The sequence below is a fragment of the Phyllobates terribilis genome, unplaced genomic scaffold (genome assembly GCF_046119375.1).
Source record: "Phyllobates terribilis strain yellow unplaced genomic scaffold, ASM4611937v1 Scaffold_4__5_contigs__length_816908805, whole genome shotgun sequence".
NCBI lineage: Eukaryota > Metazoa > Chordata > Amphibia > Anura > Dendrobatidae > Phyllobates > Phyllobates terribilis.
Genome location: NW_027362764.1, coordinates 283,436,782 through 283,450,114, shown reverse-complemented (window position 1 = coordinate 283,450,114; position 13,333 = coordinate 283,436,782). Strand labels below are relative to the sequence as shown.

The window sequence follows — 13,333 nt, the reverse complement described above, 5'->3', positions numbered from 1 at the left end:
TATACAGTCAATGGAGATCCCTTAAAGAGTGTACATTGATTATAAACATTCCAAAGGGGAAGCTTGTGCTTCCATAATAATTACCTAAGATAGTAGCCCACGTGCGTGCCAGCCCCGACGCGCGTTTCGGCAATGCGCCTTTGTCAAGGGGTGTATGGAAAAGTGAAATGGTGCAATATAAATAGGGAACGTCAGCCAATGGGAGAAATACCGCAGGTAACTGCCTCCATCATCCGTCACTAATGCCAATAAGGAAGCACATGTTAGCTCCCAGGGATGCACTGCGCTAACCGGAAATGATGAAATGGAGACCATGGGAACGGCTATACGCAAGAAAAGTGTTGCCCATGAATCCAGGATGTGTAACGCGAAACCGGAAGTGACGCGCCTGTTCCCCCGGTAACCTGGATGCACAGCGGCCGCGGCATCAAAGAGATGCCACAAGCTGGAGGGCGCACAGGGACCACGGGACAAGCGCGTGCGGGTAAGCGAAACAACATCCCTAAAGGAATAAACCAGAGAAAGTGCATCACAATGTTCAAATGTATAATTAAGTAATTAACTACGCTAAAAATATATGCAAGATGACGGAATCTGTATGTGTATCATATCTGGAGAAAATAATATAATATGCCTCATAAAAGATAGAAAGGATAAATCAAGCAATCAAAAGGTATTATGAGAATATAATCAAATACATGTTGAATAATTCCAATATTACATATGTATATTGCTGTATAATCAGCACACATGTGCATGATTTATAAACATTGCGAGGCACAATTTAGTAAAATATATGATATCATCAAACGTACACAAATCGCTTGCATAATACAATACAAAATATCATCCATATAGATGTAGGAAGTGTGTCTTGTATACATCATGGAAACAGAATAGTTGATTCATCATACAGGAGCAAAACCATAAATGGTTGCATAGGAGGCCAACGGAGCAATGGAAGACGTACCTAATATATAAAAGTAATAAAATTACACAACGAATAAAAGAAAACAATCGAATAAAATGAGTCAACAGTATGCTAGTGGATAAGAGAAAGAAAAAGGGGAGAGGGAAAAAAAAAAAAAAGAGAGAGGGAAAAAGAAATATAATGTGGGGACAGGGGGAAGGGAAAAGGGGGGAACAGGAGGGGAGATGGCGATCACAGAAATGGTACAAAACTGAGATTATCATTAAGTCCATTAGGCTGAATAGTATTAAGGGTCCAGATCCACCTGGCCTCTAATTGGGCCAGGCGTCTGGAAATTGGTCCACCACGGATCCCCATGTCAATGCAATCAATCCCTTTTATTCTCAATAGATTACCATTACATTGGTGATATTGTTTAAAATGGCGTGGAATCGTTTTTAAACTCAACAAATCTGTTTGCTCGAGTGCCGAAAGAATGCCTAGTATATGTTCCCTGATCCTTATTTTAAATTGGCGTGTGGTCAGTCCGATGTATATAAGACCACAGGGGCATGTGGCATAGTATATTACGTTCTTAGTCAGGCAGTTAATGCGTTTCTTGATTTTAAAAGTTTTTTGGCCACTAGAATCACAGAACTCCTCAGCTCTATCCACATTACTACAGGCCCTACAGTGACCGCATGGTGAACACCCATACTTTATTGTCGCGGCATCCAAAAAAGTAGAATTGGGTTCCGCAACATAATGGCTCCTGCTAAGATGATCACGTAGGTTCCTAGACCTACGGAAGGTAATAGATGGTACAGATGGAATATATTTACACAGTATCGGGTCACATCTCAACACAGGCCAAGCCTTTGTTAGTGCTTGTTTCATTGCAGGGATCTGCGTGTGAAATTTAGTAATAAATCTAACCACATTATTATGCGTGGTACGTCGAGCCCTATACAGAAGATCATGTCGTGAGGAAAACTTGGCCCTATGATAAGCTCTTTTTATAGACCTCCTACTGTAGCCTCGTTCAAGAAATCTGGATGTGAGATCCTTGGCTTGAATTTCGAAATCATAATCCGTCGAACAGATCCTGCGGATGCGCAGGAACTGTCCGACGGGGACCGACTGCACCATATGTTGAGGATGGGAAGAAGAGGCATGCAGAAGCATGTTGGTAGCAGTAGGCTTCCTATAAATGTCTGTCTGTATTTTACCATTAATATCTTTCTTAAGTACAACATCCAAAAATTCAGCTTTTTCGCTACTGTATTGATATGTAATATGTATATTCAAATCATTGATGTTTAGCATGTCCATAAAGGAAATCAATTCTAAATCCGTAGACTGACAGATAATCAGAATGTCATCGATGTAACGCGTCCAAGACAGGACGCGACACATCGATGGCAGACGGTCTGACAGGAAGAGGTCCCTTTCCCACAGCCCCAGGAACAGATTAGCATAGGAGGGAGCAAAAGCCGCCCCCATGGCTGTTCCCTGGAGCTGCAGAAAGAAGGACCCCTTGAAGGTAAAAAAATTATGAGTGAGAGTAAATTCTAACAGCTCCAGTACCAATTCCTTGATTGGTCCAGAGATGTCAGAACCATCTAGAAAATATCTAGTCGCCATTAAACCATCTTTATGCCTGATATTCGTATAAAGCGATTCAATATCAGCTGTAACAAGAATGGTGTCCAAATCCAAATGTAACTCATCCACTTTGCGTAATAGATCCATCGTATCCTTTAAAAAAGAGGGCATAGTTTCCACGAGAGGCTGGAGTATAGAGTCAATCCATCTATTTACCGACTCCAAGTAGTTCCCTCCCCCCGATATTATAGGACGTCCAGGGGGAATGGAAACATTTTTGTGTAATTTGGGTAACAAATAAAAAGTGGGTATGGTAGGTTCACTAACAGTCAATGCCACGAAAAGATCGCGAGTAATCACCTTATTATTCAATGCTGTATTGAGAATACTCTGAAGTTGTCGGTTAAAGGCGGACAAGGGGTTGTAGGTGAGCTTTTTATAGCACGTAGTATTATGTAATTGGCGAAATGCCTCGCGTTCATACATTTTCTTAGGCCAAATCACAATATTTCCCCCCTTGTCCGCCGGTTTTAACACAACATCAGGTAGGTTACTCAATTGTTTAAGTCTTACGCGTTCTTTCCTGGTAAGGTTGTCTTTATAGATTTGACTGGATATATTACGAAACTCACTAGTGACAATTTGTACAAATAGATCAATATTAGCACAATTAGAAAGGGGAGGGAACTTCTTGGAATGTGGCAAAATAGATGGAGGAATCTTACCATGCTCAGATGAAGCATGTTCTGTAGCTAGTTCTTCCAGTGTTCTCAAGGCCAGTTGTTCCTCCGCTGTTGGAAACAATTTATCGAGATTATTATCATGGAAGTGTCGTTTGAACATCAATGATCTGGCGAATATATGCAAATCTTTCACTGCAGTAAACTGGTCAAAACCAGAGGCAGGAGAAAAAGTAAAGCCTTTAGTAAGTAAGGATAAATCATCCATAGAGAGGACATGGCTACTCAGGTTAATTATCTTGTTGTCTTTTTTCTTCTTGGCAATGGAGATAGATTCATGTCTTCTATATGGATGAAAATTGTAATCACGTTGTTTTCCAACTCCTGATCTGGTCATCATAGATGTCGATGGCGTATCAGAGGCTTCACTAAGAGACGACACCGAGGTGACCGATGGAGTACGTGATGATTGAAATTGGTTATTCCTGGCTTGGCGCCAACGATAAACGTTTTTCATTTGATAGTCACGTATGTCACGATTAAACTTAGTACTGTGTGTCTCATGAATTTTTTTAACCAAGCTATCAATAGTAGTGTCTATTTGGATCTCAAATTGCGCTAGCTTCTCAGTAGGACAATTTATTTTCAAATTTGTTTGCGCTGCATCGATCAATTTATCTAGATCCATAATTGCTGTACTATTGGAATCGATCAGTAATGTCATAAAACTATTGGAGCAGATATTACACGCCTCTTCCCATTTGGAGATGAAATTATCATCCTCTATAGGAAAAGTGGGAACAACTCTAATTCTAAGGCCTCTAGGAATTAATTTGCGACTGACATATTTCTCCAGGAACACCCTGTTCCACCACAATTTGGTTCTTTTAACCACCATGTATTGGATGTCTGAGAATTGTTCGTCCCATCTGTGATCGCCACCTGAGGACAAATCCACGCGATCACCCCCAAATGTCTGTTCAATTTGTGAGAGCCAAGTTTTTTCCTTGGCTCTATAGTCCATTATGTCCACGGCAATACCTGTGCAAAACACAGTAATTAATAAAAAAGAGAACCTGGCATATTTGGGCAATATAAGCATAGCAACTATATAATGCATAATAAATTACATCTTAGAATGGCTGCCCATAAGGACCAAACAGATAGGATCATCCTATAAATATACATAGGGGAAAGAGAGCAAAGCTCACCAGAGATGATACTTACACAATACGTAATAAATAGTATATATTTTATTAGAGCATGTATATAGAACAATACAAAAAAGGGGGTGCAAATACATACGTAAAAAAACTCACAATAGGTAAAATGGCACGCACAATAAGAAAGAGGGCTCCATATAAGACATAGTAACATATATATAGGGTAAATTGAAATGGTAGTATCAAATATACATATACAGTCAATGGAGATCCCTTAAAGAGTGTACATTGATTATAAACATTCCAAAGGGGAAGCTTGTGCTTCTATAATAATTACCTAAGATAGTAGCCCACGTGCGTGCCAGCCCCGACGCGCGTTTCGGCAATGCGCCTTTGTCAAGGGGTGTATGGAAAAGTGAAATGGTGCAATATAAATAGGGAACGTCAGCCAATGGGAGAAATACCGCAGGTAACTGCCTCCATCATCCGTCACTAATGCCAATAAGGAAGCACATGTTAGCTCCCAGGGATGCACTGCGCTAACCGGAAATGATGAAATGGAGACCATGGGAACGGCTATACGGAAGAAAAGTGTTGCCCATGAATCCAGGATGTGTAACGCGAAACCGGAAGTGACGCGCCTGTTCCCCCGGTAACCTGGACGCACAGCGGCCGCGGCATCAAAGAGATGCCACAAGCTGGAGGGCGCACAGGCATCCAGGTTACCGGGGGAACAGGCGCGTCACTTCCAGTTTCGCGTTACACATCCTGGATTCATGGGCAACACTTTTCTTGCGTATAGCCGTTCCCATGGTCTCCATTTCATCATTTCCGGTTAGCGCAGTGCATCCCTGGGAGCTAACATGTGCTTCCTTATTGGCATTAGTGACGGATGATGGAGGCAGTTACCTGCGGTATTTCTCCCATTGGCTGATGTTCCCTATTTATATTGCACCATTTCACTTTTCCATACACCCCTTGACAAAGGCGCATTGCCGAAACGCGCGTCGGGGCTGGCACGCACGTGGGCTACTATCTTAGGTAATTATTATGGAAGCACAAGCTTCCCCTTTGGAATGTTTATAATCAATGTACACTCTTTAAGGGATCTCCATTGACTGTATATGTATATTTGATACTACCATTTCAATTTACCCTATATATATGTTACTATGTCTTATATGGAGCCCTCTTTCTTATTGTGCGTGCCATTTTACCTATTGTGAGTTTTTTTACGTATGTATTTGCACCCCCTTTTTTGTATTGTTCTATATACATGCTCTAATAAAATATATACTATTTATTACGTATTGTGTAAGTATCATCTCTGTTGAGCTTTGCTCTCTTTCCCCTATGTATATTTATAGGATGATCCTATCTGTTTGGTCCTTATGGGCAGCCATTCTAAGATGTAATTTATTATGCATTATATAGTTGCTATGCTTATATTGCCCAAATATGCCAGGTTCTCTTTTTTTTTTTTTTTTTTTTTTTTTTTTCAAGCAAACTACAGGCAGTGTCATGATGGAGTTGCTGCACTGATTAATATGATACCTGAAATGAAGAAATCCGTCTTGTGGTTCTTGTGTAATCAGTGTTTGCGGTTTTGAGTTAATGAGATGCCCATGCTGCAGGGCGGGACTGTGGGCAGGGTCTTATCCTGGTGCTCTAGGTCAGATAAGCAAGAAAAGACCTGCCCACATCTCTCTCTGTGTCTGACTGTATCTATGATGAGGAACATGCTTGTGCTTCGGGGCGGAACTGTGGACAGGGTCTTATGCTGGTGCTCTAGGTCAGATCAGCAAGAAAACCAAAGAATAAATAGCCCCGGCACTCACGTGTTGAATAAATGCTTCTTTAATGGCATTCCACAGAACTCAGGAAGACGTTTCAGCCCCTCCCAGGCTTGAGTACTGTGGATTGCCATTAAAGAAGCATTTATTCAACACGTGAGTGCCGGGGTTATTTATTCTTTGGTTTATTGGATTCCCACGTGCACCAGTTGGAGGCACGTAGTGCTGACTAACATTTGGATTACATTAGATCAGCAAGAAAAGACCTGCCCACAGGCCTGCCCCTATCTCTCTCTGTGTGACTGTATCTATGATAAGGAACATGCTTGTGCTTCAGGGCAGGCCTGTGGGCAGGGTCTTATCCTGGTGCTCTAGGTCAGATCAGCAAGAAAAGACCTGCCCATAGGCCTGCCCCTATCTCTCTCTGTGTGACTGTATCTATGATGAGGAACATGCTTGTGCTTCAGGGCAGACCTGTGGGCAGGGTCTTATCCTGGTGCTCTAGGTCAGATCAGCAAGAAAAGACCTGCCCATAGGCCTGCCCCTATCTCTCTCTGTGTGACTGTATCTATGATGAGGAACATGCTTGTGCTTCAGGACGGGCCTGTGGGCAGGGACTTATCCTGGTGCTCTAGGCCAGATCAGCAAGAAAAGACTTGCCCACAGGCCGTCCCTATCTGTCTCTCCGTCTGACTGTCTCTATGATGAGGAACATACTCATGCTTCGGAGCAGGCCTGTGGGCAGGTCTTTTCTTGCTTATCTAGCTTACAGCACCAGGATAAGACCCTGCCTACTGTCCTGCCCCGAATCACAAGCATATCATTAACTCAAAACTGCAAACACTGATTACACAAGAAACACAAGACAGATTTATTCACCCCAGGTATCATATTAATCAGTGCAGCAACCCCAACATGACACTGCCTGTAGTTTACTTAGCAAAATCCTGCTGACAGTTTCGCTTTAAGTGTGTCATTAGTAGGATCAGTTGCCTTACTTTATATGCCAAAGAAAGTTCACTTAAACAATCATAGTTGGAATAGTCATAGTTGGACTAGAGGCCCTACAAGTCTAGACACTGAAATTGTTTTTTTCCGTCACATTTAAAAACAGAATTTTCAGTCACAATCACCTTGCTTTTAGCATGCCTATTCTGTCTTGACTGACTTTACAGTGGGCGCTGCTAACACTGACTTCACAAGCCAACCAAGACATCAGTGAAGGCTAATGATCATGGGTATGCCGACAGCGAGGACACAGTGACTCTTCCCCCCTCCAGCACCGTGTAGATGACTCTGGGTGAGCAGCTCTTATTTTTCTTCCTCATAGTAAAACTGCTTATTTAAACAATACCAATTTGACAACGTTACTTACAAGCCCTGTAACATCATCCCACTGGCTCACTTAAATACTACTGACAAGTTTCCAGAATTTTTTTTAAAAGGTGTTAATTTGCAGTTTTTTAATAACGTATCTTTATTTTAGTTTCATTTCTGTCATAATAAAATCACAGAGGACACAAAGGAAGTGAGAACGATGAATTGTTCATGTTGATTTATGTTCAGGTTTTAGATATACCCTAAGCATTTGTAAAGCCAGAAACACAATGCTGGATGTGTTAGTGATGGAGGCTATGCATTTCAATGAGGTATACCACAATAATTCATCAACAGCAACTATTACATGGTTCCAATATTCCTGAGATTTTAGGTTTGATTAATGATGTGCAAGAAATGGGCTATCACTTCCAGATTACGCGTGACCTATCTTTCATGAACTTTTATAATTAACACTTTTGTCTAGGAATGAGTTTTTGACTCAGTTTCATATTTATGGTGAAAGCTTTACATGGAATCCCAAGTGAAGACTTTTTTTTTTACAAATAAAATCACCCCGCTACAGTTACATTCACACGACTGGATTTTTAGCCTGAGTGCTGTCTGTGAAAAATAGACAGCACTTGGTCCAATGTTATTCAATAGGGTTGTTCAGATGACCGTTTATTTTTTCTAATACCAAATGTCCAAGTGAAAAAAATCACAGCATACACTAGTCTCCATATTTTGGAAGAGACTTACCTATTCAAGCCTATGAGTTTGCAAAAAACAAATGGATCCAACACAGAATAATTGTATTGCATCTGATTTTTATGAATACAATTTGCATATTTCCCAGAGGACCATTGCGGCATTAAAAGTCTCCTCACAGTGGCATGCTTAACATGTCACTCTCCGCAAGTAGAAATGCTACTTCTTAGATACCGGTCTAACGTCTTTCACCCAGCGAAACCAGAACTCACACATTGCACTGAAGGGGCATTACCCCGATACACAGTGTCTGCAAATTGAGTTTCTGGTTCTGGCTTATATCCGAAGTCATGTGATAAGGCTCATTAAAAGGTCACTATTGACTTTTAGGATTGCTACTTCCTGTAGGTAGCACTAGAGTTCTGGTCCTCTTCCTCTCTGAAGAGACAATTTGCATATTTCCCAGAGGAGCATTGCGGCTTTAAAAGTCTCCTCACCGTGACATACTTAACATGTCGCTCTCCGCAAGGAGAAATGTTACCCCTTAGATATTAATACATTGTTATTCTTAACCTAGGAAACTGCATTTGGTCTTGTAAATTGTAATAACTAAAGGTGTATAAAAAGGGATGCCATACAGATTGTATCAGGATGACAATTCGGATGGAAAAATTTCATTTTTTGAATGAAAATGGGCCTCTAAACATGAAATGTAATACTTTCATGATAGTAAATACTTAATTTTACTTCTAAACTCACCAACACTTTTTGTGTTGTTCACTTACACTTTCTGATCTTAGGATGGCAAATAGCCATTACCTAAACACATTGAAAAGCGGCATTTTACAACCTGTCCTTGGTGGTCAGACCCCCACTGTTGAAGAAGTGAAGGTACAGTGGGGGTCTGACCAGTGATATTTCAGTTTTTCTTTTTTAATAAATTTGCAAAAATTTCTACATTTCTGTTTTTTTTCAGTCAAGATGGGGTGCAGAGTGTACTTTAATGAGAAAAAAAAGAATTTTTTAGGATTTACCAAATGGCTGCAATGAAACAAAGAGTGAAAAATTTAAAGGGGTCTGAATACTTTCTGTACCCACTGTATATTGTAGAGAATGAGACTGCCCTGCATAATTTATGGTTAGAGGTGCTGCCATCCAAGAAAAAACTTTAAAGGGACCAGAGATCTTAACCAGCTCTGTAGCAATTTAATTCTTAGGATTGCAATGGTTTCAAGCAGTCTAAACCCGCACCAATCAGTAAGTGATAGTATACTTTAGGCCACGACCCCACTATCAATATTTGGTTAGTATTCAATTAGTATTTTTTCTCAGCAGTGGGAGCCAAAACCAGGTGAGGAACAATCAGAGAAAAGGTATAATAGAAACAAGTCACCAATTCTGCATCTATCACCCAATCCTGGTTTGGCTCCCACTCCTGAGAAAAAATACTGACCGAATACTGACCAAATACTGATAGTGGGGCCGTGGCCTAAACAATACACTATGATCTGTGATGGGAAAACCTGTTTTAGATGTGCGATAGAACCTGTGCACAAGTTGCAGATTTGTTGCATTTTTTTCTGCACGGATTTGTCATAAAACCTTAAAAGTTTTATGATGTCAGCAAAGTGAATGATAATCCTAAAGACGCATCGACACATTGCTTATTTTTTTACTTGCAAATTTAAATCTGCATAATGTCAATTCTTTCTGCGTTTTTGTTGAAAAATGAGTGGGGAAACATCTACAACAATAACGCATGTAAAAATCACAACAAAACGCATCAAAAATATGACAAAAATGTGGCAAAATTGCACCTATTTTACGCTGCGTTTTTCCTGCCAAGAGATGCAGAAATGGTGCAGAAATTTCTGCACCAAATACTTAACGTGCGTACATACCCTTAGGGAGCTTCTGCTAAATATCAGGGAGTTTCTGTCAAATATCAAGGAAGGGAGACAAATACTCAGGGATATGAATGTAGGTCACATCTATTGGTAACAGGAATTAACAAAGGGACAACATACAAAATGAGGAAAAAGGATTTCAGGAGATGGATGCATTTTGTAAATTATATTACTAATGCTGATTTTAAAACTTTTAACGGAGTATCAGTTTAAATAACGTACTGTAATTTTAGCTTCTAAGTAACTAAAAAAATAAATTTTTAAGTGTGTCCTTTTATAAAGCGAGCCTATCTTATAAAATAATACTATTAACCTACAGATATGAGGTTAATCTGCAGGTTAATAGCGTTCTGACTCCGAGCGACGTCTGCACTGAGAGCCCCACTGCCGCAAAGAAATTAACTTTATTCCGCCCGGCAGTCTCTCTTTTTCAGTGCTGACATGGTTTCAGTCAATACCCTATGTATAGAGAGTGCTCCCCCAGCACTAACTGACAGCCAGTCCTAATGATGAGTATCATAGAGAAAATTAAAATCCTTGCAGAGAAAGAGCTTGTGAGTCACCCTGGCCTGGATGCCACAAGTGTAAATAAAGCTGTGTCTGAGAGCAAGGGGGAGGTTCTCTAGTCAGGGGAACATTAGCATGCAGTACCTCCTGTCTCAGGCCAGTAGGGGGAGCAGGCTGCCCCTATAAAAGCTGGTACTGGGGGCAGGGTTAGAGAGAACTTGATGACCTGTCTCAGCACTGAGACTTGTCCCAGAGCAGAGCAGGGACAGACAGTTGTATTGCACCTAAGAGGAAGTGTGGCAGGAGGAGAGCCACAAGCCAGAGACAAGAGGCGAAGAGAGCCTGTCTTGGCAGATAACGGACTTAATCTACCAGACTTTGGTGTCTGAGGCTGAGAGGATTCTACATCCTCCAGCAGATAACCAGTCCGCAAGGGACTGTATATTCCTTGGCCTAAGAAGCCTGGAAGCCCTGCCACAACAGAAGGGACCAGCAAAGCCGTACAAGGCTGGGAGCAGAAAGGAACCCACGTCGCAGGCCATACAGGCGAGAATACACGGAAAGCTCGGAAACGTGGGCTGTTACCCTATAATGAGGAGATAGCCAGAAGGAGTGCAGAGAGCACGGTAGGCCTACACCCTCACCCTGACCAGGGCCAATTTCCCCGTTGCTCTCAGACATCCAGGTCCCCTCCTAGCCGGGACTGTTTATGGGTAAGTTTACCTGTTTTAGTAAAGACACTGGACTGCAACCTATTGTCTGTGTGCTCCTTCGCGCCTCCAGCACTACCGGTACTGGGACTCTCACCACCATCACTCCCACCATCCACTACACTGCCCTGGGGCCGCACTCTTCCCGTGGGGAGTCACACCATCCCAGCTGCACACCTCATCAGCCCCAGCGGTCTGCCTTGCAGCGGCGGTACCTAATGACCGCAAATCCACGGGTGGCGTAGTCGGACATTACCAATAGCACATAACGGACTACCTCTGGTCTGACCACCCTGAGCCACGGAACCGGGTTGCCACTACTACTCCCATCGTTCCCCCTATTGCCCGGATCCGAGTGCCCCACGGCCCAGGGGGCGAGTCACTTGCACTCTACAAGTTGTCTCTGTGTAGCTGACCCCCTTCTTTGAAATCAGGTAATTAAGAAAACTCCAAATAGCTAACAGATTTGAGGCCCTACATCAAGGATGTGAAGAAGCAGATTTACGACCAAGATAAAACTCAGAAGAAATATAATGATCTCCTGGGTCTTTGCTTACTAGAAATTAAGAAAGTAGGTTTGCCTGAACTGCGTCGATCTAATAGATAGGAAAGTCATATTTTCAGAAAAGTGATGAAGTTGCGAACACAAAGCATGGTTTCACATCGCTGGGCAATGGCCAGGATCCCTCCAATTGAATAAGTGCCTGATAGACGAGGCTACACCTGCCATTTTGGATCTCTATGTAAAGATAAAATCATGACAAAAATACGACGGCAATGTTTAGCGTCTGCGACCCTCAAGAACAAAGATATTTCAAATTTAGGGAATCTCATAATTTTCTGAAACTGAAGCCACGTCACATGACCAGCCCTGTTAGGAGTCATCAAGGGGAGGTATGTGGGTGTAACTTAGGAGCTAGTTAAAAGCAAATGCCAAATTTTGGACCTTGTCGGTTCTTGGAGGTGCAGCTAATTGCGGTTCTGTCTGTTTTCTTTCTGGAGTGCCTTCCTCCATAAATCTGAAGCCATTGCAGTGACATCATGTTTAGTAGGTTTCTTTTGTTAATCCTGTTTATTTTATGTAATTGTATATGCTGTATTGTTTTGTCCCCGTTGTAAAATCTTTTGTATATTTTTTATAAACACTGCCTATTCTTCTGGATTAAATATAAAATTGAATAGTTCTGTTCCTTTTGTTCTGTAAACAGCATTACTGAAAACCATATGCTACCTGTAACGGCTGTCCAATCAGCCTGTAAACGATTGGTGGTGGCGGCTAATAGTCTTTATTGGATTATTGTGGAGCTGGCAGTGACCATACCGAGGTATACATATATTCCATGTGTTGGAATCAGTTGTGTCAGAGAAGACTTTAAAGAAACACCCAGTTGAACTACAAGTAGAGATTTCACATATTGTGCTCCAGAAGAAACAAATCTGATTATCTCTGCAATGGAGTGACGCAGTGCAAAACTGAAAAGTGCAGGAGACTCGGGAACTCAGAGATTTTTAGAATGTATTTAATTTTTTGAGCAAGTGACAGGTCCCCTTTAAAGGCATGTGACTAGAGCCACCCTTCACGGGCTCTACTGAATAACACTACATGCTGTTATTCAGTGGGAGTTATATTTTACAAACCAGAGACATTGCAGAAAAGCAAATACAGAGCACAATAGTCACTGAAGACATATTTTAGCCGTGAATTGAGAATGAATGATCAATCCAGGAGGAGAAAGACACAGATTTCTCTGATAAAGTACATTGCGAACTATCCTACGTTTACCTGTGCGAAGGATTTAAGAAATAAAAAATAAAATGATGGTTACTCTTTATTTAACATTTGTCTGGAATGGCTGGAACAGAGCAATTTGCAGCATAAGAAGCTAACAGAGGATTTAACTGTCAGAGATGACAGAACACATCTAACTACTGTATGATAATGCCGGTAATGGAGAAACAAATGGGTTAATTCTGCGCTGTCATGTAGGAAGGATGAGAGATGCCAATCGGAGTACAAGAGGTTTATTTAG

The 13,333-nt window shown here is 41.5% G+C and overlaps 1 protein-coding gene across 4 annotated transcripts in view; it reads right to left on the bottom strand.

The window, feature by feature from the left end:
• PDE1C (phosphodiesterase 1C) overlaps positions 1–13,333 on the bottom strand; it is a 1,470,255-nt gene that overhangs the window by 915,866 nt on the left and 541,056 nt on the right. The gene's annotated exons all lie outside the window — the stretch shown is intronic.